The following is a 6,000-nucleotide window of genomic DNA, read 5'->3' as shown; positions in this document are numbered from 1 at the left end:
TGAGACGGGTTCTCTATGCAGCCCTGGCTGTTCTGGACTCACTATGTAGACCAGGCTGGCCTCGAACTCACAGTAATACACCTGCCTCTGCCTCCCAAGTGCTGGGATTAAAGGCATGCGCCACCACACCCGGCTAAATAAATAAATCATCTTAAACAAATGTTTTTAATCTAAAAGTTGACAAGTTAATCTTAAATATATACAAATAGAAAAAAATTTCAACATAGTCAAAACAAATTTGAAAAAGAACTAAACTGGATTATTTATCTTCCCTATTTCAAAGCTGAAATGGAAGAGGCAGTGCTCAAGATGGTGATGTTGGTATATTCAGGGCATAGATGAATGAGACTCTAGACACAGACCCTTACATGCATGGTCAATTTAGGCACCAAGGCAACTCACTGAGAAGAAAATGATACACACATGCCCACATACACGGAATAAGTAAGCATAAATTTTTCTAAAGGACTACTTCAAAGCAAAGCTGTCCAAAAGAAAACTGCACTGCTAGACTGGGTTCGGCTTCTAGTACTGGCAAGAATTAGATGACACAGGGGACAAACAACCAGATGAACAACGAACAGTATGAGCCATTCTATTAGACAACTGTCCCATACTGTTATCAAAGTGACAGGGACTATAGCGTCAGGCCCTAAGCTGTCTGACCACAGCGCCCAGTGCAGCCATCCTGACTGGCTCTCGGTCAGAAACTCAAAGGCGCCTTTGGGCAGGTTGAGGGAGTCTGAGTTGTATGGACCAACTGATATTATGACGTCTTCATTGATTTTTTTTTTTCTTAAAGCAGATTTTAAGATTTATTTTGAGTGTTTAGCCCGCATGTAGATGAATTGTATGTGTTCCTGCTGCCGGTGTAGACCAACAGGGAGTTCCAGATCCCCTAGAACTTGAGTAACAGATGGCTGTGACCTGCCACATGGTTGATGGGAACTGAACGCCGGTCTTCTACAAGAGCAGCAAGTGCTCTTAACTGAGGAGCTTGCTCTCCAGACCTTTCTTGATTTGTTTTCCCTACTGTGCAGCTAGAGGATACCCTCGTTTGAAGACAGATGCACACGCAGCGTCTCCAAATGACTTTCCATCGGCTCAGCAAAAGATGTGTGTGCTTAGGAAGGAAAAGTTAGAGCGTATCAGTGAACCTAGTTTGGGTAGAAAGTTGGAAAGAATTCATTTTACTCCTTACAACTTTTCTACGGGTTTGAAACTTTTAGTAACTATAATGCAAGAGGATATTTGATTCTTGCTCGGCAGAAAACATTTTTAAGGCCTAAAACTTGTAGCTCCAGACAAGGTGGTACCCACTTAGAGTTCCCAGAGCATGAGGTGCTGGGTCAGGAAGAGTGAGAGCTCTGGCCGGTCCAGGCTACACAATGAGACCCTGTCACAAAAGCTAAAGGATAGAAATATAACTGAGTAGAGGAGGGCTTGCCTACCATGCACAGATCTTGTATTGAACCCCTAACACAGACATGCACACACACACATACGCATATGCACATGCACATACACACACACAAACATATACAGATTGGCTACAGCATCCAAAAGCATGAGGTAGCTAAAAGCACATATAACAAAAGATGTGCCAGGTGGTGGTGGCGCATGCCTTTAATCCCAGCGCTCGGGAGACAGAGGCAGGCAGATCGCTGTGAGTTCAAGGCCATCCTGATCCTGGTCTACAAAGCGAATCCAGGACGGTCAAGATAACAGAGAAACCCTGTCTCAAAAAAAAAAAAAAAAAAAAAAAAAACAAGCGATGCACAAGACCCTTTGCTGAGTATAAATTTTTATTAAGACATGAAAAATTAAGTAGAGCTATAGTATGTTCCTAGATCAGAAGCGCCCATGATAATGATACAAATTCTTCCAAAGCAGCGTACAGATTCATTACTGTTCAAAGTGTCAGTGTTTTGCAAAATGGGTTGGTTATGCTGATAAAATATGCATAGAAGAGCAAAGAACTGAAAAAGAATCATAGCTTTCAAACAACAAGGCAAGGAGCACTACACTGTGTGTCAGGAGTGTGTATCGTACTAGGTACAGAAATTAACAGACAGCATAAGAAGAGAACCTGTGTGAGAATTAGGGGAGCCCAGAGACACATGCGCTGAGTCTCAGTAAGCACTGAGAATTAAGAAAGCCCAGAGACGCATGCGCTGAGTCTCAGTAAGCACTGAGAATTAAGAAAGCCCAGAGACGCATGCGCTGAGTCTCAGTAAGCAGCGGTGAAGATGCTTCAGGGCAGCTGGAAAGGATAGGCTTTCAATAAACAGTGCTGGCGACTGGCTGCCATTCAGAAAACAAAGATGGACCCCACATTGCCAGAGACACAGAGACAGTTCCAGATGGAACAAAACCTGAGTGTGAGAGGCAGTACTAGAAAGTGTGTAACAAGAAATCATGTTGGTTTTGTTTCTGCTGTTGGTTTTGGGTGGTTCTGAGGAGCGAACCGAGAGTCTTGCATGCTCTGGGTTAGCATTCTTTACACTAAGCAGCATTCCCAGAACAATAGAAAAATGTTTTTTTTTTTAATGAGATGCTCAATAAGCCAGCCATAAGAAAAATACCGATACATTTAAGCATATTAGAATTAAAACGTTGATATAGCAAAACTATCATAAGAAGACAAGGCACAAATTAGGAAAATGCTGTGTAAAACAAACTCATAGTAGTATCCAAAACTTATGACGAACATCATGGGCTGGAGAGAGGTTCAGCAGTTAAAAGGACTTTCCGCTCTTACTGAGGACCTGGATTTGGTTCTCAGAACCCATGTTGGGCAGTTCACAACCCCCTGTAACTCCAGATCCAGGAGACCCAACACTTTCTGACCTCTGGGGGCACTGGCATACTAGTGGTGCACACCACACACACACACACACACACACACACACACACACACAGAGAGAGAGAGAGAGAGAGAGAGAGAGAGAGAGAGAGAACACGCAGAGGGTGTTCAGGGGCGAGGATAAATCTTTAAAGAGGAAAAGAACAGCCAATTCATAAGATTAGGCAAAGATTTTAACATGCACTTTTTTTTAGCAAAGATGAACTCTAAATGGCCAACATGTGAGGAAAAGGCAAATTAAAACCACTCTATCAGTAGGCATGTCAGTGCACACTTTTAAACCCAGCACTCTGGAGGCAGAGGCACGCTTATCTGAGTGTTTAAGGACAGCCTGGTCTACATAGTGAGTTTTAGACTAGGCTAGGCTACATAGTGAGACTTTTTCTCTAATTAATTATTTTTCAAAAATCTACCAAAAATCTATTTTTGGTAAAATACATAAATCAAAACACCCGAGGAAAATGTAACTTTGTACAAGAGCATGTGGGAACAGTTTGGTAGGACTGACTAAAGGGTACAACAAACCCTGTGACTCTGCTTCCAAGTGTCATTGTAAAGATGCACAATACAGGGCCAGTGGGATGGCTCAGTGGGAAAGCATGCGCCACACAAGCCTGGTGCCCTGAATTTTATTCTAGGAACCCAAGGTGGGAGTAGAGAAACAACTTCACAAAACTATTCTCTGACCTTCACAAGTGTGCTGTGGAGTATATGCAAACATCACACACACACACACACACACACACACACACACACACACACACACACACACATACACAGGCACACACACTCAGAAACAAACCACCCTTTTATACACTAATAATTAATAATAATTTTAAAGGCACACTCCAGAATAGATGTCCACAATATCTATAGCAGCATTGCTTATAATAATCACAAGTTGGGAAAACAAATTTCAGTCAAGAGTAAAATAGAAAGTGAATCATAATGCATATACAATAGGATGAACAAACTCTTATTGTACACAATGGCAAGGGATGAACCTTACAAAGGTGTTTGGCAAAAGAAGTCTCAAAGGTATATAATTTCATTCATACAAACTTCAAAAAGAGAACAGGTCAGGGGCTGGAAAGATGGCTCCAGGTAAAACGTTTTGCTGCACAAGCCTGATGACCTGAGTTCGAATCCCCCAAATCCCACATGGAAAAGGGAGAGAACTGATTCTCAATAGTTGTCCTCTCACCCCACACAATGTGCTGTGGCACCTGCACACCAGTATTCACACACACACTCATATGCTTCTCACACATGCTCACACACTCATACACACACACACACACACTCACACACATCATTGACACACAATGAAACAAAGGTGTATTGGCACGCACACTTAATTCCAGCACTTAGGAGGCAGAAGCAGATGGATCTCTGTGAGTTCGAGGCCATCCTGGCTTACAGAGTGAGTTCCAGGACAACCAGAGCTACATAGTGAGACCCTACCTCGGAAAACAAAACAAATCAAAACAAAACAAAACACAAATGTATGATGGTGTAGGAACACACAATGAATAAACAAGTCAGGCTTAGTAGTCTAGACCTATAATCTTAGCACTGGTGGAGGCTGAGGCAGGAGAACCATAAGTAGGAAGCCAGCCTGGATCACAATAGGACATCTTGTCTCAAAAAGAGGGAAGGGGGCTATAGCATTTAGGGATGTATATGTGAGTGGTAAAACCATAGAGAAATGAAGTGATGCTTTCCAGGGGTTGGGTGAAGGGGGACAGCATGGAAAGGAGTACATGGGTAACTCCTGGAGTAAGAGAATGAGTGTTATCTTAACATGTATGCACACGTTTCTGTGTCTATACCTATATGCATTCCGTATACCTTCTGTATATTTCACAAAAAGAAAATATACACATGATGGGTACAAATGAAAAGACAGCCAGATGCGGCCGCCCACAGCCATAACCCCAGGACCATGGAGTGGAGACAAAAGGTTGCCACAGGTTTGAGGCTAGCCTGATCTACACAGGGAGTTCCCAGACTCTGAGGTTACAAGAGTGAGACTCTGTCTCACCAAACCCAACAAAAACTAAAAAGACATTCGTTTGTGGTGGTTAGCAAATAGAAAAATACAAACGGAAACAGTGAGCACTCTTTATGATTGGCCTGTAAAATGGGCATCTCGCCTGCACCTCCCCCGTCCCCCCCCCCCCCCCCCCCGCCAAGGAAAGGAGGCAGAGACTTCCGTGACAAGCAACATGGCAAGATGCATAAAAAATATAAACTACCTGAGGAATTAGAACTCTCCAACAAGTAACATGCCTGCTCGTGGCACACACGCCAAGTTCTCCTCCTCTGACTGCAGTGTTGTCTGGAATAACGAAATGACCATTTTAGAAGGGCTTCATAACCCATACAGTGAAACCACACACAGCTACCAGGAACAGGTTGCGTTTTTATAAACTGACGTGGAAAGATCTCAGAGACATACTAAGAAAAGCAAGTCACGGAATCACAGACACACTGCATAGCCCCAGTTTTAAATATATAAATATGTACATATGTAGATATATGGAAAACAGATCGCTAATGTATGCTCTAACCTGTCATCGAGGAGTGACAGGAATGGTGGTTGAGGAGGCAGCGAGGGCACATTGTCATCTTCCTCTGTAGACACATGTATATAATGTCATGTTCCTGGGCTACTTGTATCATTTTAACAAGCACAGCAAGGACAATTATGCTACGTGTCCAGTTCTAAGGAGACTAATCAAACACATTTAGAAATAACTTCTTTCAAATATCTTTTGTTCCTTGGGCTTCAAGAGAGCTCCGAGTTGCGGATACAGGACTGTCAGCCACCAGCTGATGACTGATGGGTGCTTGGTGACTCGGTCCATCTCCAGGCCCGACCCTAATAATCTCTGCACACATCCTCACATCCTGGTCCTTGGCCACAGTCGTGCTTTCCCACAGCACTTTGCTAAAGTAAATAAGTCTTGATGTCACCACCCATCAAGCAACAGCCACAGCAAAGCGTGGCTGTCCCTCAGAAGGAATTGTTAAAGAGTTAACACACCCCAGTGTCTGAGTAAGTGGGCTCCAGCTAAACTCCTTGTGAGGACCCATGCCCACAAAATCCCCACATAGGAACTTTTCCTTTT

Source organism: Acomys russatus, chromosome 24 (assembly GCF_903995435.1).
Source record: "Acomys russatus chromosome 24, mAcoRus1.1, whole genome shotgun sequence".
In the NCBI taxonomy this organism is placed as follows: Eukaryota; Metazoa; Chordata; class Mammalia; order Rodentia; family Muridae; genus Acomys; species Acomys russatus.
The sequence above is the reverse complement of the archived record's forward strand: the minus strand, read 5'-3'. Positions refer to the sequence as shown.